General features: G+C 41.9%; 1 protein-coding gene across 1 annotated transcript in view; it reads right to left on the bottom strand.

The window, feature by feature from the left end:
* The window catches only part of LOC141778726 (polycomb protein SCMH1), a 79,642-nt gene extending 56,153 nt beyond the window's left edge, over positions 1-23,489 (bottom strand). The window contains exons 1-2 of the mRNA XM_074653136.1: positions 23,383-23,489; positions 22,770-22,859 (exon numbers count right to left, since the gene is read on the bottom strand). The gene's annotated coding sequence lies outside the window, so the exon portion shown is untranslated. The remainder of the gene's footprint in view (positions 1-22,769; positions 22,860-23,382) is intronic.
* Positions 23,490-25,992: the final 2,503 nt, after the last annotated feature.

Here is a 25,992-nt window from a genome sequence, read left to right as displayed (position 1 = left end):
AAAAAATTGGGCATAAGAGAGCCCATTATCCGGCCTTCTAAAAAGTGTCTTTTTCCTTTTTTGTCCAGACTGTCCAAGCACCATGTCTGAAGGAGCATGTAACCAGCTTTTAAGGGTTCCAAATAAACTACATGCAACGCCTTGTCAGACCAGGCATATAACAAGACAAGTTCAAATCACGCTTGCTCTTTTTTGAGTGAATCTAATTAGTCAAACATCAGAAGTCCCCCAGGAGATCAATACTGATGCAACATCACAGTTTTCTGATTTCTAGCTTTTAAAACGAGTTGTTGTTTCATCATCAATGACTGGATTTTGCCATGAAAATAATGCATCTAAATCTGTAAACTGGTATTCCCCTTTCGCTGCTGATGAACCGCCGCGGTCTTGATTGGCTCCAGATGTCTGCTTTTTTAGCCTTGTCGTTTTTTCGATGGGTGGCCACCGCGCTGCGTGAACACATCGTGGAAGAAATACTGGTTTTGTGGGCAGACAGACGTGCAAGGAGCAGGTGTATGCCGTAGTGGTGCAGTCCTGGTCTCCCCCCCCCCAAACCCTCCGCTGTTTAATGACTGTGGTACAGCCCTCCACTGTGGCTTCGCCCCACCCCTTCTGCCTTTCTGAGCGTTTGAAATGTGCCAGCCAGATGTTCGGGGCTTACACCTGTAGGAGACGCAGTCTTTGACATGGTCTCTGTGGATCTGTGATGAACACACACACACACACACACACACACACACATATAACCACATATGCATGGTCCGTGCACGCTTCCAGATGTAAATACGTCCATGTGCCCGGCAGAAGTGCATACTCACGATGGATCACACACACACAAACTGCTCCATGTTTAACCCCTCATTTATCACGGTTCAGGACGCCGGTGGGGGGGGGTGCCGGGGCATCCAGTTTATGCCACCCCGGTGCTATACGCCTCTCTCCCACGTCTCGCCCTCCCTCTGCCTCCTTCTTCCCTTTCGATATTGTGTGCCATTACGCTTTAGCATTTTGTAACTGGAGACTGTCTGTCTGGCTGGTGTAAGCTAATGGAGGAGAGCGAGTGTATGGAGAGGCTATAGGAGAGACAGTCTCCCTTCCTCGCACGCTGCTGTCAGAAAGCATACGGGCCTGATTAACGACAACAGCCACAATAGCTCTTTATGCATTCTCTCCCCACCGCTGGCCCGCTGCCAACTCACCCTCAGGGAGGGAGAGGTACACACACGGTGTGAGGAGTGTGTGTGTGTGTGTGTGGCTGAGTGTGTGTGAGGAAGGTGAGGTATGTAATATGTTCTGATTGTGTGAGAGCGAGGTAGGCGCGAGGGGGAGCATTCAAAGAGTGCTAAAGATGCTACAAATCCAATTCACGACTCCGCCGATCCTGTCTGTGAAATAACGTAAATAAAGAGGCGACATGCTGTGGCGTCTTATATCTATAATGTCTATCGACAACTCTCAAAATGACCTAAACGTAACCCTTGTTCTGAGCAGTAAAACTAGTCGTTCTACCAAATATAATTGGGAGTCGGAATGAAAATAGCCCTAAAACTTTTATATCTCTTTAAGGTTGTGTTTTGGGTCTCATGTCTCCACTGATTCTGAATACTTGTGGGGTGAGTGTTTGCACACGCGCGTGTACGTGCATGTGCAAAATGTGTGTGTGCGGCTAGCTAGCAGCTATCTCCCCTCGCTCCTAACACAGAAAGGTTGAGAAGAGCCATCTTTCATCTCCTCTGCATCATCACAGCGTCTGCATTATTAATGGCCCTGATTACTGTAATCAAAAATTCTTATTTATTTGGAGGAGTCGGAGGAGGGGGGGGAGGAGGCGGCGAGGCCTGGGCTTCTCTCTCCAGACAAAAAACCTTTGGTCTCCAGCTTTAATTTTTCAGAAATAGAGATGCCGCAGTGCCCTATCTTCCCCAAGTTCGGAGCTAAGCTAGTTAGGCGCACATAAACATGCAAATACTGAGGCACAGGCCTTCAAACTTTTTCTTTTTCTCAGTCTTTTTGAGCATCGCGTTACACTCGCATACACAAACACACACACAGCTGCAATGAGATGCACATGCACGCACACACATAGAAGCAACTGTCAATAATGGCGTCTTAACGAAGACAATCATCTAGACCTCCAGACAGCCAAAACGATAAAAAGCAGAACGCACTCATCCCTGCCTTTCATCTGGTTTTGAGCTTCTTTTCCACCTCCTTCAATAAAGTCTGTCTGTCTCCTTGCCTTCCTCATTCTCCTCCTCCTCCTCCCTTGCTTCCTCCACCATCCACTCCACCCTGTCTAATCTTTCCAGGCACTGCCATTTGCATGCAAATAGTCCATTACCCAGTGGCAGGGAGACACAGCCAGGAGCTCACTACTAGGTAATCAAGGACAAAAGAAGTGCAGGAGAGATGTGAGAAAAGAAAGGGGGAAAAAAAAGAGAGAGAAGACAGAGCGGGGAGAGAGGGAGAGCAGTGAAAAATCACAGGTGAATTAACATTAAGAAAGAAAAGGCACAAAGCGACTTGGCAGACGAAAGAAAAGGCGAGGTGAGGCAAGGACAGGAGAAATACAGCGCGACTCGCGGGGAGATGACGTGTTTGAAGAGGTGATTGGAGGCAAGGATCTTTGTAATGTAAAAGTTACAAGTTAAGTTGAAGACTGGAATGAGCGGAGTGCATCTTTGAGTGCGAGGCGGATCAAAGAACACTTTATTGCAGCTTGTCAGCCTGTCGATCTACTGCAGGTTTATGAAATAAAAGACTGTTACACTGAAGTAAGCATCCAGGGGAAATGTTTCTCCCTGCGTGTTTTGTCTGCATTTTTAAAAGAACAGCTTGCAACAAATAGCTTGTCACTGTAGCAGTGCCCATAGAAGGGCAAATCTTTGGAATAGGTACATTTCAAAGATATTAAAAGGCATACTTTGACATTTTAAATGATTTTTTTGTCAGCAGATATTTGTCACTTTGAGGGAGAGACATCTGTTCTGGAGTTTCTGTAAACAATGTTCGCATTGTTATCATTTCCCACAAGTCCCGCTCTAATAGTGTGTTTTGTGTGTGATTGTGAAGGCCAAATGTGAAACATTTTTTGACAAGCGTTGACGAAAACGGTATTTTAAAATGTCAACGCATCCCTTCAAACTACAAATTTGTCACTTGAGCTGCATTAAGAGTCTCTAATGGTACAAACCATAATGGTGCAAATTACATACATATGTCCTGGATACAATAAGGTACTAGCCGGTGTGCTGGGACAAGTAGTGCTGAAGCGATTAGTTGTTTAATCGACTGAACAACAGAAAATTAAGTAAGAAAAAGTAAAAATGCTAAACACTCACTGGTTTCAATGTTTTAAATGTGAGTATTTCCTGTTTATCTCTGGTTTACAGCTTTCTAAATTGAATATCCATCTTTAGAATGATGTGTCTTTGACTGTGAGTCCAAGGATGCCACTTTGAGTTCTCAAAATTGTTTTATTTTTTTCTATTTTGTGACACTTCAGTCTAGTCTTTCTAAATCAAGTCTAATTAGCACTAAACACACAAAATAAAGCTGAGGATGGTGGGTTTTGCAGATACGGTATTTGATCATAAACCAAAGTATTGGTACCAAATTATGTGACGAATGAAATCCCTAACCAGTTGGTAGCATGACTGACTGACAGACCGATATTCTCAACCATAGAGGCACGCCGCTAGCGTGTAGCTAAAAATGCCCAGTAGGGATGGGCGATTGGATGAATACATCGGCTATTGGCAATTGGCTGAGTACATCACGGGTTGTTTTTTTGAGCGATTTTGTCATTTTTTTTTAATAATTTAATGGTCCGCCTCTGCTGCTCATCTGCTGCTCTGCGGGCAGAGAGACAGACAGCGGGGGAAAACAAAGTGTAAAGCCGGCATAGTTTTACATCTAACTGTGAATTAAAGGTTTATTTCAACCAAACCAGAGTTGGCGATGGCTGAAAAGACTAACCAAGATTGTTTGGTGAGTTTTATTTAGGTTCTGAATGAAGTGTGTGTTTTACGATGCTTCGCCGCTGATCTCGCAGCTGAAACTACCGCAGTGGGGGGTTATGCCCACACCTGCACGAATATAACGGTGGTCGCTGGTTGTTTGTCTGACGGTGGGTGGTTGGAAAATTTTAACATATCACCCAACCCAAGGGTCCAGCACCTCAAAGAGTTAAGTTAAGACTTACTGCTTTTCTCATTTTCATCATTGTAAATTGAGTATCTTTAAAGCCTTGGACTGTAAGTCTGACAAAAAAGCAATTGAGGATGCCACTTTAAGTTGCGATGGCCCTTTTTCACCATTTTGTGACATTTCATTGACAAACTGATTCATCCAAAAGATGGTAGATTAATTAAAATGAAAATAACTTTTAAGGCAACATTTGAATCCTTGATGTTTAAAGATTTATAAAAACAGTCTGTTCAATTTATATTTCTGCCAGCCCTTCATCTATTCTGAATCAACACCAGAAGTTTTCCCACCAAACGGCTCCTCGTGAGCGCTGCAACAAGATATGTTTGCAGTAAAATCTACATCGGTCTATTTTGTCAGTTGCATGGAAAATAAGATTGCCTCCTAATTACGAAAAGACCACAAACAGATGATGACATCTCGGGGAAATATTTTAAAAAGCCGGGGATTTCACTCTGACACCCTGCATTGCCCATCCTTCTGTACCTGTCTGCATAACCCACACAACCTCCTACATAACCTCTTGCAAGCTTTTGTTCCACTTCCACATGTCTGTATCACCCAATACCTCGTCTCACAGTCGGTGCCTCTCTCTCTCGATAGATGCTGGAAGTAGCTAAACTTCTTCTTATGGAAGAAGAAGTGCATGAACGTCAAAGGAAATGAGCCCCCCGTCGCCGCCGCCGCCGCCACCTCCAAACCCCTCCTGTCCCTCCTCCTCCTCTCTGCGAAGCAGTTGATTGCGGCCCGTTTGATGTCCTAAACGCGGCGTGCTAAGATTTGCTCTCTGTTCCTCGCCGAGCCCGTTTGAAGCTCTGCATGAGCGACACACATTTTTCGACGTTACACTCTGCTAAAACGGGCAATTATTTTTTTTCCCCCGTTTTTTATGTTTGGCTTTAGAATCGCAGCGCATAACAAGGGGGGTAGAGGAGAGAGACAGGGAGCGATGACTTGCACCCACACATTCCTCTAACTAAGACGTAAATATGCATGGTGCAAAGACCTTTCTTCTGAGACAGGCACTTTACTGTTTCCTAAACTTTTTTTTCTTTCTTTCTGTCACAAGCATTACTGAAATTACACCTCCTGCAGATATCACCACCATGCACCTATTAAGACCCATATATTACTGTCAGTAGTGCTTGGTTGAACCTGCCTCAACCACTTCTCAGCATCTCTAAGCGCTTTCATAAGCTTCCTCTGTCGGTCGTGGGAATATAAAAGAGTCCTCCGTGATATAAGTTGCTGCAAAGGGGTTTTATTCATTGTACGAAGAGCTACTGAAGCCGCCCCGGGCTCGCTTCTTTCTACACCCACTACAGCGGCTCCAAGACAGTGGCTTGGAAAAAAAAAAAAAAGGACTCTAGCCTTGGACCTGCTCCTCACCCACCCACTCATCTCTATGTGAAGCAAGGTCACCACTTATGTAGGCTTATCATTTTACAGACCAGAGCTCTCTCAGACTGTGATATCTCCTTGGCGGCGGCGGGTTCAGCTTGCTGTACATTGGTAACATATGCAAACACACACTCGCATGTGAACACTCGAGCGTATATATATACACACTGAGACACACACACACACTTCTCTCAGAGCTTGGCCTGTGCCCAACACTGCACTCCCCTTTTATGACCCTTGCTTTATGATTTATTTAAAAAGTAACAGTCCCTTTATAGGTCATTAAAGCAGAAATAAAAGACGGCAGACGGCCTGCAGTGGATAGAGGAGTGAGCAGACGCCAGCCAGATTGGCTTGAAACACACACACACACACACACACATGCACGAACACAAGCGTATGCGAGGGTGCATCCAAGGCCAAGGGTTGTGACCCTCCTGGTGAGAGTGGGCGGCTGCACATCATCACTTTACACGTTATTACTCTGGTCGTATATTGTGTCAAAGACCCTGTTCAGACCTCGTATTAACATGCGTCCTGAGTGATCGGATCACAAGTGGACAGCTGTAAGTACATCTGTTCACACCTGGCATTAGAATGTGTCTCCACATGCGTCTCGAGTGACCACTTGTGATCCGATCGGTCGGAAAGAGACGAAGAAAAGAAGCGGAAGAAGAAGCGGGAAAAGAAATCAAAACAATACAGGCCGGTTTATCCCTTGGCCTGTTCACGACAATTTATTTTACGTTGGCATTGCTGCCAAGCTCGACTATAACTATTCCCCTTCAACCTCTCCGAAATCTCCTCATATATCGACCGGTTGCAATATGAATCATCAAGGTTACGTTGGATTCGGGCCAAATGGAAATCAGACAGCGTGTTTCTTGTGTGCTCCAGCCACCGGAATCCATTTTGCGTGTTATTGTTGTTCTTTTGTTGTACTTCTCTCTTTCTCTTCCTCTTCTATTCTGCTGTTGTTTGCCTGTTGTCATTAAAAAACGCCGTTGGCACGTGAATGAGTAGCCTACGTACTTCCGAGGACATAGGCCTCTGTACTTAGAGCTGTCCACTTGTGATCTGATCACTCAGAATGCATGTTAATACCAGGTCTGAACAGGGCCATGACGTATAAAGTGTGTAGGGACAAACAAACGCATGTTAAGTACATATGCAGCAATGCACAGACATATTAATTATACATTTCCAAGATGGTAATACATGCAAATATGCAGCTAATGCACAAACACAAATACAGACACGTAGTCAAGTGGGTGCTCACAGCAGACATCCTGCTAGGCATACATGATTCACATGTAATTTTATCTTTTTAGGTTGTCTCCCTCTCTCTCTCTCTCTCTCTCTCTCTCTCTCTCTCATACTTACCCTCACACTTTGACCTGTGCATGATGGCAAAATGGGAATGATTAACTGTACAGAAATGTCAGCTGAGAATAATGGCGGAAATGTAATTACTGAACGAATGCGGTCCATGGAGCGATGAAGACAGAGAGGAAAGGAGAGACAGAGAGAGATTATTGCATTCATTGAGTGTGTTGGTGCTGTGTGTGTGGTTGGAATAATGTTATTAATACTTGATGAAACAATTTTGTGCACATTTTTGCATCGTTTATGTGCAGCAGGGTTCGACATTAACCATGGCCCGATGGCCTCTAGCCACAAAAAGTTATTCTGTGGCCATCAAGTTTTATCAGGTCTCTCTTGAGAATGAAGCGTGCAGCAGGTTAACACCTGTCCGCGCACATCCACATTTTTTGTAACAACGTGAACGTGGATGAGCGGCGAAAATGGAGAACTTTCAGGAACTTTGAGAATGTCTGTTTGCCGTGAGGAGAAACCTGCATTGAGTATAAAAGACGTATCAAACGTTTCCTCGTCACGATTCCATGTCAGCTCATGTCTGTGCAACCGTCTTTGCGGAAAGCATAACCAAAGCTTGGCTAAATGATGGAGCTAACAGCTGTTAACAGAGGTTCCATTGAGTTACATTATTATATATATAAGCTCTATTCAGTAAAAATGACTATGGGGCGAAGGTAAATTATGACGTCATCATGATGTGCTCAAATGTAATCTTGTAAAATGTTGATTTTGGTCGAGAAACTTATCAAAGTCTATTCACAGCAATATAAAATAGATAAGAGGGAATATATATATAATATATATTATTAACTTCCTAACACCAGCTCTAAGCAGTTTATAATACATAATTAAAACTACTAGTGCCAATCAAATCAAAGCAAATATTTACATAAAAATACAATCATTTATTTCCTAATCAATTAAATTGTGTTTTGTTTTATGTGAAACAGATAGACTGTATCTTTTGTAGTGGGTGCACTAAGAGACGACAAAGAACTTGAGTTTTCAATGTAAAATAAAAATATATTTTCATCCTGTTAATGTCACAGTTAAGGTAGTCTGTGTTAAATCGCCTTTTCTGTGTTGTTTTTACAGAAGTTAACACAACAACCAAAAATGTACTTTGGCCACCAAATTCAGGGGCTTAGTGGCCCGTGCGGCCAGTGCTTAAAAATATTAGCGTCTATCTTTGTGCTGGGATAATTATGTTTATGTGTCCACAAATACAGGAAATTGTGTTTGTCTGCACACACACACACACACACACACACACACACACACACACACACCAGTGTTTTGTATTTTCCCAAACAAGCATGCCCACATATGTTCAAATGACTTACGGTGATATCGCTGAACTGCTCCATATATCCAATAAGCTACATGATTGATTGTGACTCTACAGCAACCATTAGAATTGCTCGCGAGTCTTTCTGGCGTCGTCAATCTTAATGCATATCTTCGGAGAAATACATATATAATAAAGAGATTCGCTGCTTAGATTATGAACTACAGTGCATTTGTGACAATAAGCAGTGAGAGTAATTGAGTGTTAGTTTGCATGTTAAGCGTTAGTTCTGCCTCAGAAATTTTTCCGTGACTATAAATAAATCTCTGTCTCGTTTTAGTGTAATGTCCTTGGACTGATGTGTGAAGAATGGTGGTGGTGCGTACATGTGTAATTGTGTATGAGACAAAAGACAGGGGAGAGAAACAGTGACAGTGAGCGGGTGTATGTCTACATGCGTGATAAAGAGCGATAAAAGGAAAGACGGAAAGAAAGAGCCTTCGGTTTAGAGAGGATTTCTGTTTTTATACATAAGATAAGAATGATTTGAGAGCTTCAGATTGGGACCATTTTTGTGCTCCTCGTGGAAAAAGTTAGTCTGGATCCCTGGTTTGCTATCAGTGTGTAATGTGTGAGCGTGTGTGTGTTGAATCAGTGTGTGCATGCTGAAATGGTTTGCTTTCAGGAACAGGGTTGCAGCGGCCCTCTTCTCTCTCTATCAGCTCATCTCTCTCTCATCTAACCGACCACAGAGCGAGGGAGAGAGGGCACAGAGAGTGAGGCCATAGTCTTATTAGTGATAATGAGAGAGAGCCACTCTGCCAATTTACATCCGTAATCTGATATTACCTCCCGCCACCCGCGCCGAAGGAGCACACACACATACACACACACACACACACACACACGTGTAGTCAGGCGTGCACACGTTTTGCAGGCAGACAGACAGCGCAGCACACTCACACACATTTGAAATTAGGTATTCGTATTCATGAAAAAGAGCAGAACTGCTTTTGGGTGAAAACGACAGTGCTCCCTGAGGACAAAGGCAATATGCTCCAAAAAACAGAAATATCAAAACACTCACTTGACTGAAGGTAATGTTAGTAATGCTAACTAGGGCTGCTTGATTAAGTCAAAAGTCATAATCCCGATTATTTTGGTCAATATTGAGATTATTTAACACGATTACTCGTTCACTTTGGAAACGTGTATTTAGAAAGAACATTTTGTAACCCCCATGTTAAAGTTAAATGCATCAATCTGGTGCATTAAGAGGCTAGATCTATGAAGAATTTTGTGCTCTAGTAAAGAATTTGATCATAAACACATTGGTTGAATGCGGCACAATAATCATTCTATATTGATTATTTTGTTTTCATAATTGATAGAAGCCAAAATCGTAATTGAAATCCAATTAATTGCACAGCCTTAATATAACTGGAGAGCATTTCTATCAGTGTTTGTACTTTAACTCTTGAATGTATTCTAGTATTTGCAGCAGGTTTGGAGTGCATTTCCTTAATTTGTGCGTGTTTTCATTCTTGCATGCGTTTGCACAACTCAAGAATGCATGTTTACCAAATGTAAATTTTTCAGCTAGAAGAGCCTTGTTTTTAGTTACAGTATATGACACTTCACTTTTGATGGCATCCTAAAGGCTTTTGAAAGGGTCCGAGACTTTGCTCAACCCATAGAAGAGCATGAAATTGTTCAACTAAAAATATAAAATCCTCTAAATTAGGATGTACAGAGGTGTGTGCAAGCCAATTTTGTATATGAGAGTGAACAAAAACTTGCAGTTTTTTTTAGTTATGGACCTTCACAATGCCAAACAAACAAAACATCTGTAGACTAAAGCCACAGTTTGTGACAACCAATCAAAATTCCTGACCCTTTTAAATACACATTGGTTACCAAGAGAAAAAAATCTCAGTTACTGACGTGCTAATTGTCTCAGGTGTTTGAGATTTGCTCTCCTCTTTTGATTGGCTGTTACAGCCTGTGGCTTTAGCGTAAAGTTGTGTTTATTTCACATTGTGAATATGACGCCTGACGAAGGTCCGTGACTGAAATGTTGTGTCTCAGTGTTTCAAGTTATTTATGTCAAATGCATAACAATTACAGAAGCAGTTGTTGTCGATGAAAACCCCTGGGTCTCAAGCTCCCTCCAACAAAGCTACATAAATATGTATAAAATAAAATCACACAAGTAAAAAAACAAATGAGAATCTAAGACATAAAATAAGTAATGAATAATGTACAGCAAGCCAGTCATTGTTGTGAAAGAAACCCCAATAGGGCGATAACCCGCTCGCTGTACATTATCTCGTCTATTACACGGCTACTTACTTACTTAGAAATCAATCATTTGACGCAAAAATGGTCCTCTGGAGTCCGACGTCAGAACTGCGTCCAAAGCAACAGTCTGTTATACACAGCAGCGGTCTGCTATAAAGAAATAACAGACCACAGAATAATGTCAAAGTAACTGACCAATCAGAATGGAGTATTCAACAAAGCTGTGTAATAATGCAAGTTAGAAATAGGGATGACAAATAACGGAATAAGTGCCGTCAGTGTGCGTGAATTCAACCTTTTTCCTTCACATGATTTCATTTTTCTTAGGTGCCTGTCCACCAGGTGTGCATTAGTCAACACTTAACTTTGATATACGAGAGTGAGCAACAGGTACACACCAACGGAGCCATGTTACATGTCCATGTGAATGCATGCTCGACACACACTACAGACAAACACATGTGCATTGGAAATTCCCTTACAGTGCACCACAAATTCATGATAAACATCACATGCAAGCTCTCATACACACAAACTCACTAAACGACATATGAGAAAAATTCATCTTCAGCCTCTGTTTCTATATCCAGGAAACGGACGGATGAAAGAAAGCAGATTTTCTCTGCAGGCGAACACTGAAGGACTCGGTTGAACACGATAAGTCCTGGCAACATGTTCATGAATATTCCATCTACACTGGAGAGGCAAATCTCTCAATCACTCTCACTCCCTTGTGTTTCAATTAGATCCAAACCACCCAGAATCAGCTAATTGTCGTAAGCACTTAAGCATGTATGGCAGGATCCCTGCCGCCTATCCGCGGGCTAGAACGGTGACAGAGCATTATGCAAGCCAGAGGGGGAACCTTTTAGCTGTAACATCACATACCGTAATGTAATGTATAGCAGCAACTCTCTGAAATCAATTGCCTCCACTTCAGGCTTTACTTCTCCATACCCGCATCGTCACAACAGGACTTCTATCATGCAGCCATGGCTGACATATGGATCTACAGCATTATCTAATAACAGCACATCTTGCTCTAATCTCATCTACTCAAAAATAGTTTATTTCTAAGAGGTATGGGAGAGTGGAAATGTAATATGTAAATTGTGCCTGTTTAGTTTTAATTGATATGTGGAACTTGGGCCCCTTAAATATACTACTGTTAACATGCTGCGTGTATGAAGCATAGACTGTATATAAGAAGTGGATGTAGTTACCGTGAGGTAACCCATTGGTTTGTGGACTACCCTTTTGAAGCCTCGAGTTTGGCATGTTGGCCGTCGCCATCTTGGTTTTTAGCAACCAGAAGAGACACGAGACGGTGGAGGTAAGTACAACCGAACACTAGATAAGACATTTTTAGGCGACCAAAAAGGTTATAATTAACTTTCATGACTGGAAAACACTGTGAAGGGATTAAAGTTCTAAGACGAAAACACGGACAACTTCCAGACCGGACAACACCGTGGTAGCGACCTGTCAATCACAAGGTAGCCACGCCCTAAAGCATCCCCTACTTTATGGTCTATTTGACTCTAAATGGAACCATAATTTACTAAATGAACATCATGCTGTATTGAAGAAGATTTGAAACTAGCGATTGAGACCATAAACTCATGTTTACAATGTTTACTGAGGTAATAAATCAGGCGAGAAGTAGGCTCATTTTCTCATAAACTTCTATACAATCAGACTATTTTTTGCGGGAATATCAAAAATATCAAGTATCGCGATATTGTATTTTGTGGTAATGTATCAATTCTCAAAAACAAAGTACCGATTTTTAATTAATAGTTTACATGCAAAGATTAAGTCAGTAGTTTATTTCTTTTGCAAAGAGATGCGTCATCACAATGTATGTGCCCTCTCAAAGTAGTGCTATGATTTTGAATACTACAAGGACTGTGATAAATTTAAACTTTTAGTTTTTCTAAAATTACACTAAAAAAGAAAAAACGCAACATATCGCCTTGCTTACAGTATTGCAATATATCGCAATATATTGAATCGTAACCCCTGTATCACGATATCACGATATGTATCGTATCACCTGATTCTTGCCAATACACAGCACTAGCTGCCGTAGAGAGGCTTTATTCTCAAGACTGAAGAAGACCCTTTTCATCCAAAACAGCACAAATCTTGGAGGTATTCCAGTCTCCTGTCAGCTTTCATCTGACTGCATTTATTCTGAACCATATGTAAATATGATATATGTGGAGAAAGACGTCTAGTCATCCGTCAGCATGCTGAGTCAGAGTCTGGCTCCAAATTGGGAGATCCATCACGTAAGAGAGAAAAACACATTAATTGGATTTAAAACAAATATGGTATGGTTTGAATGATGGTGCATATAACTTCTATGCTCTTGCTCGACCAAAAGGAAACTACCTACTACAACTACCGATTTTTAATTACTTTCAAGCTGTTCAAACTGTGTTTTTTTCATCTAACATGGATGTCACATTTCGGAAATAATCTCAGGGACCTTCTCTCCTTTCAGTTTTCCCTTTTGTTAGTCATAAAGTAGATGTCGACTGATACTGGATTTTTAAAGGCCGATATAATAACGAGCAGGAAAAAGCTGACAGACGATTAATTGGCCGATATCCTCTTTACTTCTTCAGCAGTCTAGTCGGCTATTTTTGCATACACCATATTTAATAAATCAGTTTTTCGTCACTTTGAATTTAATCAATAGTAAGAGGAATATGTTCTATTTATTTTAGGGCTGTCAATCGATTAAAATATTTAATTGCAATTAATTGCATGATTATCCATAATTAATCGTACATTTATTATCTGTTCAAAATGTACCTTAAAGGGAGATAAGTCAAGTATTTAATACATTTTTCAACATGGGAGTGGGCAAATATGCTGCTTTATGCAAATATATGTATATATTTATTATTGGACTTGACTATGACTTGCCCCAAACTGCATGTGATTATCATAAAGTGGGCATGTCTGTAAAGGGGAGACTCGTGGGTACCCATAGAACCCATTTTCATTCATATTGAGTTCAGAGGTCAAGGGAACCCTTTGAAAATGGCCATGCCAGTTTTTCCTCGTCAAAATTTAGCCTAAGTTTGGAGCGTTATTTATCCTCCTTCGCGACAAGCTACTATAACAAGATTGGTACCGATGGATTTCTTAGGTTTTCTTCATTGTAGCTTTTAAACTGAGCCCGCTACAACCTAAAATTGCAAGTTGCGTTAATGCGTTTAAAGAAATTAGTGGCGTTAAAACAAATTATTATCGCCTTAACTTTGACAGTCCTAATTTATTTACAATGTGCAATTCGCTGTTCTGTGGCGTATGACGGGCCAGGATTACTCCTGTTGCGCGTCCCGTTACATCGTTAAATGCCACTCTCACAAACCATTAATGTTTGTCCATATTCCCGGGGTAAGGAGGATCCTTAAGTGTGCGATTTTATTTCATGAATGGATAGTTACATAGCTGGATTATTTGGAAGAGAGAATAACAAATTGGTAAATTAAAGTGACAGTTGAAGGATTTCTTTTCCTCCCTGTCTGCCTGTCTTGTATCGGGGATAGTGTTGCGTTATATATTCGAAAGATCACTTTTTCTTCTTACCCTCTACCTTGACTTTATGTATGTAGCCTCTTTGTGTGCGCAGCCATTGGCCACTATCGGATCCCAGTTTGACGATAATTTGTAAAACGTCCTATCGGTGCTGATTAATCGGTCTACTCCTATTATAAAGTAAACCTGTGACCTCCAAATCCGTCTTAATCTGATGCTCTCCATTCTACGGTTTCCTTTTAGCATTAACCCTCGCTGCATTAACCTTACTTAGCGTCTCAAAGTGCCCTGAAACCTCTTACCTTTGAGTGTGGAGAAAAAAAAAATAGAGCTAACCTAAGCATTGTGCCTGTGTGTGCATTGACTTCTACTTCTCCCTTTCAATATTGTGTACGCTGTCTGTCTGTCCTGCACACCGCCAATGCACTGTAGCACACACTCTTTCTCACCAATTACCTGTCTGTATCTCTCCGTCTGTGTTGTGTGATTGAGGGAGGGTGCGAGAGGAAGAGAAAGTGAGGCTATGTGTGTGTTTATGTGTGTGTGTGAGTGTGAGCATACCTGCATATGGGAGTGCATGTGTAAATGTGTGTGTGTGAGAGAGAATGTGTGTCTGTGTCTCATTCTTCTGCCTCTGTTTCCCCTCCAGATCTCATGTATAATTTATGGTCCTCTCATGAATATGCTAATTAGCCAGTGTGCAGGGAGAGGTGAGAGGGCTTCCCCTATTCTATTCTTACATTCGTCTGATGAGAGAGGGAAAGAGAGAGGGATGGAAAAGAGAGAGAGAGAGAAACTGGGAAAGTGTGCGTTGCTGCTGGAGAGGAAAGGGAATCAGTGAACGAGGGGGGAAAGACGAAGGGCAGAGAAGGAAAAACGCTGCAAGGAGAGTATGTGGAAATACATTTATGAAATCCCCGGCGTTCGACAAATAAGCATTGTGGCAATATGGACGGTGGCGAGCCCATGTTGTGCTATATTGTGTTGGAGACAAATGAATCACCCATGCTGAGGGGACGTGGAGAGGCGAGATTGGAAGAGGTAGTGAGAGAAAGTGGGAGATGAGAGAGGGGGAAAAATAAGGGAGAAATAGTTGTCATTGTTCCATCAGCATTTCAGTCGTGTTTTTTGAAAGGCTAGACAGGCAGGCAAATAGGGCCGTTATTCCAGTTTCAATTGCTTCTCCCATAAATAGATGATAGGTGCCAAGTTTCTGAAGAGACGCTGAAAAACACCCTTCTGAGTATTGCTCTAGACAAAAGGCAAAAAAAAAAGGAGGGTGACGCAAGCCCCTTAGCACTAATCAGATAAATTGCAGCGAAAGAGAGGTAGAAGGTAGAGAGATTAATCCAATAGCTAACAAACTAGCAAACTAAACATCAAACGCTTCGTCTTCAAAGTTGCGTAACATGAAAAACCCTTTAAACCACATCAAAACCCTCACAGACAGCTGAGGGAAGATCTCACTCTCCTTTCTTCTCTCTTTCTCTTGAACTCTCTGTCAGTCTATCTGCAAGCCTCTCTCTCTCTCTCCCTCCCTCTCTCTCTCTCTGTCTTCTTGTCTCACACTCAATCTTTCTCTCTCTGTCACCCACCCTGTCTCTCTTCTTCTTCCGTCTCTCTCCCCTCTGGAGTTCATGAGGAGTGAGTCTCATGTGAAATAGTGCATGACATGCAGTGCGTGTGCGTTTCTACATGCATGCCGGTGTGTGCACAGTGTTTGCATGAATGCATGCAGTTTGTGCGTGTGTGTGTTTGAGGGGAAATCTGTCCGTGTGTGTGTGTGTTGTCTTCCCTCCTGGCAGCCTCTGGGTAGAGGGAGCATTCCAGCGGGCAGCTCATGATTCAGCATCTGTCGCCCAGCTTATGTAAGAGAGCAGACACAGGCTGACTGACTGACTGGATGGATGAATGGCTGAGTTACTGACTGACTGACCAACTGACTCAGTGAACAAACTGACTGATTTGCTGGCTTTCAGACTGACGAAAAACTGTCTGGCTTGATTGACTGATCAGCTGTCCAGCTTAAAACGGGAAAACCATTTTTAGATTATTGAAACTTACAAAGACTAGACACCCACGTAACCACGTCCATCAATATAAACACATTTTTAGTCTTGACAGTCAGAAGGAAGCACATATTGAAGTAAATGAAGAATAGAACACAGTGAACCACAGGTGGACTTGCTGTGTGTTCAGACATGAATGTAAAAGCCATTTTGAGAGGCAGCATGTTTGCATACAAAGTCAATGGTAAGAGGCGATTAGGCGCATATATGCCTAATCTTAGTGAGGACACGTCCATGCGAGTTGAAAATCTGATACGAAATGTGAACGAAAACTGATACTTGAATTGAACTGGGAGTAATGATTGATCATCTGTTATCTTGGAAAGACCACATTGAATTTGTCTGTAAAAAGACAAAACAAAGAATTTACTTTCTCCGCCGCCTCAGGTCTTTTGGGGCGAGTAAACAAATTCTTCTATTGTTTTTTACTTCTGTGATTATGAGTGTCCTGCAGTATTGTTATACTACATGGTACAATAATTTGTCAACTACTTTAAAGTCAAAACTGCTCCAACAAATGAAAATCTGCTCAAAGATAGTAGGTCAACCCCTTGAGAAACTCTATGAATCAGCCTATCATAATAACATCGTAAGGCTGGCTAACAACATCGTCTCTAACCCCAATCATGTTTTGAACAGTGAATATCAACTGTTACCATCGAATCGGAGATACAGGGTTCCACGATTTAATAAGGTTAGACTGAAGCACTCTTTTTTGCATCAGTCAATCCTTAAACTAAATATGGAGCCTAATCCCAGATCAAATGTGCGTTAAAGGGCCCTGAATATTGTCTTCTGTGATTGTAATGTTTAAATGTTTGTATCCTTGTTTATTGTCTTTGTCCTTTCTGTGATGTTGCAAACGGAGCTGCTGTTATGCAAAACAAATTTCAGACCTGTCTGACAATAAAGTATAAAGTATAAAGTATAAAGTATAAAGTATATAAGTATATAAGTATACTTGACGGTACTCGTTTTTCTACAGTACCGCGGATCAGGGCCCGAGACTAATGGCGTCACGCCATCCCGGGGACGATAGAAAATTTCCCTGATAATGCTACATTGTGAACAACAAATCGGTGCTGAAATCGGCAGTAACTTTAGCGGTTAGCAGCCGGTGGGCAGCGCAATCCTGCTTGGTTAAATAACAGAGCAAACATCTAACGTTAACAAAGGTTGCATTGAGTACATTGTGATGCATTCAAGCTCTATTCAGTAGAAATGACTAGTGGGTGAAGGTAAGTTACAACGTCATCAAGTTGTGTTCAAATATAATCTTGTAAACTTTAGGTTTTGGCGAGAAACTTGTGTCGGATCATGGGGGATTAATAATAATTTCGTATAAACGGTAATAAAGGAGTGTATGTTGAAGTATATGGGATTTATTGTTTTGTTTTTGTTTTTTACTGTGGTATCGAATTGGGTATCGAGAATCGTGGCATTTCACTGGTATTGGTATCAACTACTAAATTTCCGGCACCGTGACATCCCTAATGGGAAGATGCAATTAGGCGCGAATATGCGAAGACGCGTCCACGTGTGTAGAAAATGTTGTGAATTGAATGAAAAATGTGCTCATATCCTGGGGCTTTATGAATCAGCCTCGTTATCTTACAGAAATGAGGGGGAAAAATTGCGAATACACTTTTAGAGTTGCATATTATCCTGGTTACCCCTCTCTTCTTTTCCTTCGTTTCCTGTCAATCTGCACACTGTCAACTATCAAATAAAGGAGGTAGTTGCATAGCTAGTCAACCCCAGAATTACTGTGAGACTGAATTCTGATGTGTTCCTGTACCAAAACAGAAATCCTTTAAAAAAAAACCTGTTTGTCTCACAAATTTATGCTGGGATTTGCAAGCAAAAGGCAAGAAAAAAATGGAGGAAAATGTAAAATTGTGAAACTCTGCAGAGAGAGTTGGAGGAGAGAGATGAACGTCAGGTAAGCTGTGGCTCTGCACTGAAACTCTTACTTGGATCATAAAATAATACCCTCTCCCTTGCGAAAGACCACATTATTTCACAGTTTTCTTCCTACATTTTCCCCCCAAAATCTTTAAACACCACACACTGTAGTATTTCATCTCCCAACGGCCAACAACGATTGGCCCAGACTGAAATGCCCTTGGTCCAACTTGGTCTGCTTAGTTGTGATGTCTAAATCTAAGGGCACTGTTTAAACTATCTATAGCGCAAGTGCATGTAATCCTCCGGAGATGCATTACGAACAGATGGGCGCAAGTACTACTTACACAACGTGGGTGCTGGGCGTGAAAATGACAACTGCGTCGGGCTGAAACTAGCAATGACAATTGCGCCTACGATGACCAGGTGTCCCACTTTACGAGGGACTGCACAGCATTTTATCCCTTGTCCCACATATTGAGACGATGTCCCACATTTTCATTGGCTCTAGTTTTCAAAAATCAAACCACTGCAGGACAGACGCTTTTTTAAAAATGGCTTTTATCCAATGGCTGTGAAGAAAGCAGGGAAGGCTGTCATCACGGGGCCGCGTTTGCTGTCAAACTGCGCACACGTGGGTCAAGTGAAGTGCAGGTTAACGCTTCACCGTCTTTGCTATAACAGAGAAAATTGCGAGTCAACGCAAAGTCACAAGCTATGCAGATTTAGGCGGAATATGATGGAAACTATCACAGAGAAAAGGAAGAGCAGCTACAACAAAGACTGTGAAACTACTTATCAGTATTTATAAGCCGGTGGAAGGCGATTCTCAGAGTTTTTTTGTGAAATTTGCCAGTTACTATTCAATTTCACGCAGTAGGGAATGCGACATGAAGCGACACAGTTCATGTGAGTCTCACAAGAAACGTCTCAAAAGGAGATGTGCCGGTCTATGGATGCATTCGGGCGAAGCATAGAGATGTTACAAGATAAGGGGCAGAATAGAAATGTTTATTATTTAAGTTAAATAGACATTAGATCAAAATTGTAGACTACCTCTTAGACTTGGTAATCTTGGTGTCCCACATTGTCCCACACAAACATACTCTTTGTCCCACATTTGGTTTGTTGGGATCTGGTCACCCTAAGTGTAACTGAGCCAACAATTGTAACGTTTGTTGCCTACCTAGTTGACTCACACCGGCTTAGTGATGCTGACCAACTAACTAGTCACCCTCCCGACATGACAGCTGTCAGGCTAACTGACTCACAGGAGGACTGAAAGGTACGCTGGCTGCCTGGATGTCTGATTAAACGTCTGATTGGCTGGCTGCCTGGCTGGCTGGAGTCAGGCGAGCAACAGAGAGAAGAGAGAGAGAGAGAGACGAGAGGGGAGCACAGAGGCAAACCAGAGTTCATTACAGTAAACTTGGAGAGGCAGTGGTGGTGACAGGTTGAGAGAGAGTGCAGAGACGGGAAGAAATTGAGAGTGGCGTGAATACTCGGAGCCCCCATGCAAATAGATGCAGTTACCTAGATGGCCTGCTCCTTATACAGATACAATAGAATCACAAAATGGAGAGAGTAGCAGGTAAAAACACACACACACACGTAGAAAAACATTCGGTTGCACATGCACACTGTGTGTGTGAGGCTGAAGGTTGTCAGTGGCCGGAAGCACAGTGGACAGACTGGACAGAGGTGGAGGGTGAAGAGTTGTGAGTCTAAGAACAAGAGAAAGACGGTAAGAAAGAAAGATCAACAAGAAATCAGGCATGTTGAAGCAAACTGGAAAGAGGAGATAGCGTTCAGCAGTGTGACCTTCAGTGTCGGGCTGTGGGGAGGATCAACCAAGGAGACAAGGGTGGCTTGGCAAAGTCACTCCTACACACACAGGGCTCACTGGCAGACGGGGTCAGGCCAAACAAACACACACACACATATACAAAAACCACACACTCACACAGAAGCACCTCACACCCAGAGCTAGCAGGTACTCAGCCAATAGATATGAGGTGCAATAACACCCCAATGTGAGTGGGCTCCTCTCGTCGCTTTACAAAAGAACACAACACATGCACACGTGTACACACTGCGCTCTCCAGTTCACACATCTCACTTTAGTGGCCACAGACAGAGGGAGGAGAGGAAAGTAGAGGAGGAGGGGGTGACAGCGGGAGTGAAAAAGAGAGAGAGAGAGAGATGAAGAGCAAGAGAGGTGTCGCCTCTCCTCACTGATCCCTTATGCTAAGAGGGATTTGCATACATTTTTAATCAAAGCAAATTAGATCATAACCAAATTAAATCACGCTTTCCAGCCGCCCCCTTCTCTGTCTGCCTCCTGTTCCATCCACCCACCTATTCCTCATCATTTAATTTTAGGCACTAATAGGTATGGTTAGACAGACAAAAAAACCTCTGCACATATGGAGCTAATTGACAAAAAAATATATATATGGAATATGTCTTTGTGGCTGATAAATTCCATCTAGTAAGAATGAAACTGGATTTCAACATACGGTAAGCAAAACTAATTTTACATTAGCCGCCTTGGCAGTGTTCAGTGTCAACTGTCAGACGTGTACCGACAAATACATAGCAATAAATCTAATTGAAGCGCACACACAGAAGCAAGCACGCACGTTGGCGAACAAAACAGTCACCCACCACAGAAACTAGACACCTCCTCCTACATTCCTCTCTACACCCTATGCTGCTTAACAGATTGGTATCGGCCCCCATTGCTGGCTACTGCCCATTACACAATGTGACTTCCTACTGTTGTCCGATAACTCAATCGCAACTGTGCTATAGGCAATCATCACAAGGTCCACCTTCTTCCCCGGCCCAAACACACGTTGCCACAAACACAATTTGTCTCGATTTCTTCCCCGATGAAAAGAAAAGAAATCCTCGCCCAAAGTATGTGCCAATTCACACACACCTACATGGATGCACAATAACACACACGCACATGTATGCGCATGTCTTTCTTTCTCTGTCACACACACACACACACACACACACAGGTGCCTGCAGGCCTGTTTGAGATGCAGACTCTCATGTCCCAGTAAATGATATTAAAAGTCATATCATGAATAAATCAGCAGGCAGGGCCCCAACGTCTCCTTCATGACACATTCACATACAGTAGACGGAGGGAGAGGAAGACAGAGAGGGAGGGACACGGATGCCATCAGCACAATGCATACTAGCACACAAGTGGGCACACACTGATGAATACACTCATACTGTAAACTAGGGCTGCAACTAACAATTATTTTGTTTTGTCTGACAAGCAGTCCAAAAACCAAAAGATATTCAGTTTATTGTCAGGGGACAAAGAAAGGCAACAAATCCTCACAATCAAGAAGCTGGAACCGATGATTTGTTGGCAATTTTGCTTGAAAAATTACAACAATATGCTTGAAAAGCGCCTCATACTGCTGTTTTAGCTTGTGATAGCAAAGTGAAATATATACTGTGTATACTTAAAGGTACAGTGTGTAGGATTTGCTGGCATCTAGTTGTGTGGTTGCAGATTGCAACCAACTGAGTACTCGTCCACTCAATCTCCATTTCCAAGACTGCGATAATGTGAGCCACCGAGTGCAAAACCATGGTAACGCTATTCGCCTGGTTCAGAGGCCATCCCTACCATAATAACACTACTTTAGGAACAACAGGTTCACGTTAACGCAGTTTCACAAGCGTGTCGGAGAGCAACGGTGGCCTTCAGGTAACCTAAAATAAGCAAAAGGCTCTCTCTTTAGGAGCAACGAAAGTCAAACGGCGGCTGGCGATACCACGGTTTCACTCTGCGGCTTACGTTCCCGCAGTTTCACAAGTGTGTCGGAGAACTACAGTGGCCGTCAAAGGCTCTCTCTAGAGCCATTGTTTGATTTGTCCGTTCTGGGCTACTGTAGAAACATGGCGGAGCTACATGGCGGACTCCGTGAAGAGGAACCGCTCCCTATGTAGATATGAAGGGCTCATTCTAAGCTAACGAAAACACAACGATGCTTAGCCTTCCTTCAAATGAAACACGTGACCTCGTGTTTACAACATGGGAAGACGTGTGCACAATATGCTTGGCGTTCAAGTGGTTGTCGTGAGAACATCGCTGCTAAGCAACGGCAATATTAACGTTACTGTCGCCGTCTAAAAGCCACAGAGGCTAACAATTTAGCAAGCCAGCAAGTGGGTAACATCATGCAGGAAATGCAAAGGCATAATGACAGAGGAAAAAGATGAGGTCGTTGGGAATATCAACATTTTACTCAGACATATTATAAAATTACAAAGAAAAACAATATATAACTAAAATTACAATATATTCAATAATTGTGTGCCGAAAAATTTACTTCCAAGGCCTCCGCCATTTCTGGCTTTCAGAAACTTTCCACTTACGAGGTCGTGAATATCACATGAGGGTGGCGTTCATATGGACTCTCCTAGTGAACACGGTGAACCCGACTGCATTTGAAGGGCACCATTAGATTCAGGTGATTATACACTAATAAAAACAGTTGTGAATATTATATTCCATTTCCGCTAATAGATCCCCCGAAATGTTACACACTGGTCCTTTAAGTGAACAAAGCAGGGACACATCTACGTTGAGTCTGCCATAAGATTCTTCATTAACAGGTTAAACTCACCTGGAGACCAGCTCCTGCTGCTTTAAGCCATTTCTGAGTTCCATTAAGATGAAGTTCATGGAGGCACTTTCGGCCCATTTCAGCTCTGACCTGAGGGAGAAATATGAGACACAAATCCTGGGGCTATAAACAGTCATTTCCACAGTGCACAAACACTTAGGAGGCCTTGTAGATTAAAGAAAAAATGCTTAAATCGAGGCATTTTAAATCGGACTCTAATGCTTAAGGGCGTGATTAACAAAATGTTTTTTTTTTCCTTAACATCTTGCAGCAGTTGTTGGAAACTACAGAGATAACTTCAGGCTTCATATACAAATGTTCAGTCTCAGTTTGACTACATTTGAGACTTTAGGCTTCAGGTGACTTGGTGCCACACACTGCCTGGTCAACAAGACAATGTGCTGCTAGCATGCCAGAGGCAGACCAGCATACCTCTCATTTGAAGCTTCATCCATGTATTTCAGTTTGGATTAGCCTTAAATGACAGATGAGTGTCGGGGTGTTTGGAACATTTGAATGGATTTGAGGGTGTGGCGAGCTGATGTTTGCTAGGTTGTGTCAACAATTAGCATTTGCAAGCTTGATTTTGTTTTAGCTACATGGAGTTTCTTACCTGTCCAACAAATATCAAGGAAACTTCATTGCACAGGAGGTTTTGGTAAGCAAACAGAGCACATGTTGGGTAGTTCAGGGAACCTGGGAATGTGGAGTATCCCCAACTAAATGCACAGTGTCTTCTTCTTCTTCTGTTTTTAGAGGCGGTTTGCATTATATCCAAAAACTGCCTGTTTTAACAGCTTGAAATATGCAAAAGAGCTGAAACAACTAGTCAATTAATCAATTAGTTGATCGGCAGAAATTTTTGATTTTTTCAAATGAAAATGGTTTCAGCTTCTCAAATGTGAGAATGTGCTGCTTTTCTTTATTTAGGTGATGATAAACTGACTAATATCTTTGAGTTTTGGACTGTTAAATAATAAATAAAACAAGCATTTCAATTAGTCACATTGGGCTTCAGGTGATTATGATTTTTTCTTTATTTTCTGTATTTTCTCATAGGCCAAATGATTAATTGATTAATTTAGAAAGTGATCGACAGATTAATCGATAATGAAAATAAGTGTTTTATCATTGCAGTCCAAATCTCCAGTGACTGTCTGTCATTGATAAGCAACACTTGCAAACCCCCAATAATATACTGTGTTATGGTAGCCTTGCACATACAGAGACTAAATATTTGCACCTTTAAGTCAATTATTGGACATAATAATTGCTAATCTTATGGGTAACTAAAAATCTATATATTGGTAAATGATGGCCTTTGTTGTAAAGCAAGTAATTATTTAGTTATTCTACCTATAATACAGTGCAGTTTGTTGCAGTTTGCAGTTAGTGTACACCACTATTATACACACTGCCCATTGCATAACAAATCATGTTCATATAAATATAATAATTTACCAGCGTTAAAAAAAGTGCTGACCAAGTTATTTTTAGCTGCAAAAGAAAACGCCTTGTTCCTAAATATAGTTCTGATTTCATCTTTAATTTGTGCAGGTGCTGCTGAATATGAATGATGTTGAAAGAAATTAGAAAAGCAGTCAGTTATATTTACTAAATGCTTTAAGAGTAAATGCAGTCACAGGTTGTCCTTCATGGTAAACATACCGTAAGTTAACCTGCTTATGTTGACAATGTGCCTTAAATATGAGTCAACTGTAATGAAAGTTTACTTGAGCTGCTACAGACATTGAAAGTCTTGCGCACACAGCACTTAGAGACTTCTCTAGTTGGGTGATAGCACGTCTTCTTCTGGGGGGATTGTAGCTGTCAAGGAGAAATGTATTGTTGAAGTATAATGATATCCGGACCTCTATAAGCCAGTCTTAGTTTTATGACGTTAATATTAAAAAAAGACATTTCCTGGTTAGTCATTACAGGAGAGATTGGCTCTTCAGGTGATAAATCAAGTGAAATGCTACACAGAAGACTCATGAATCCAGTGCAGCACTCCTTATTCACTTTGCATGCTATATTATGCTCCATATTTTACACTGTGAGGTTCTGTTTATGTGACAGTGTGTGTCCAATGTGTGCGGTGGGGGTCAAATGATGAGCGTCATGTGAGTTTTAGACTTTTCTGGCATTTTGTTTATTGCTTTTGTTACATTCCAGAAATAAGTTGTTTCCTCTGTCAATACTTGGGTGGTGTTTTCCACTTCTGCTCTTTATATATATAGCTTCTATATTCCAGAAAATACTGTTTATTCCATCTGTATCATAAAGGTGATAGGCCAAGTATTGGTAAGAGTACAACACATTTCTATAAGTAACAGTTACAGAATCTTGCAGCAAATATCTGAGAGGTTTTACAATGAGTTTGAGAGAAGGAGTAGAGGAGTCCATTGGGAGGTGTGTGTACTGTACGGGAAGGCGTGTGTGTGTATGTGTGTGTGTGTGTGTGTGTAAAAGCGAGAGAGTGTTGAGTGGCGCAGAGAGCAGGGAGTCGGCTGATGGGCAAAGGCATGCTGCCTGCAGGTTCAATCTGCCCGCGAGTCAGGCATCAAACTTTCACATCCACACATCAATTATTCAGCTCCCCGCATTGTCAGAGTGTTAGCATGCCACAGTGGCAGACGACAAACCTGGGTGAGGAGGGAAAAGGAGATCGGAGGACAGTGGGTTCGGGGGGAGGAAGGGAGAGGGGAGGGCTGGGGAAAAAAAGAAACTGATGATTTGAGAGCTGGATGGAGAGACTGTGGCCCGTATGAAAGAAAACACAAGGGAGGTTGAAGGGGCTACGAAACAGAGAAGAAGTCTGGAAAGCGGAGAGGAGTGACTTTTGGAAGCACCGTATATATCACTTTGGAGGTGAGAAATTATAGCTAACTGTCTAACTACTCAGGCTTATATCAAGACGTAACTATATTAACATTCAAAATGAAACCTACATTCATCATTTCACGGATTCATTTATTTTTACGCATTTATTTCTTTTTTATTTTACCGGCTTGACTGACGGGTTTTCATGAATTATTCAACACCACAAAATGGGGCGGAACATGATTCATTCACTGATAATCCTGGTGAATCAAAAACATCAGTGTTGCATTCTCGTCACAAACACAAACTTCACCATAGTTTGCCTGAAAGTTAACTGATACCACTCACCCAACACTGCAGAGACATAGCCTATACTGGAGGTTCAGTTCCTGGAATCTGT

This window comes from Sebastes fasciatus, chromosome 12, assembly GCF_043250625.1.
Source record: "Sebastes fasciatus isolate fSebFas1 chromosome 12, fSebFas1.pri, whole genome shotgun sequence".
In the NCBI taxonomy this organism is placed as follows: domain Eukaryota; kingdom Metazoa; phylum Chordata; class Actinopteri; order Perciformes; family Sebastidae; genus Sebastes; species Sebastes fasciatus.
This window is presented reverse-complemented; position numbering and strand designations above follow the sequence as displayed.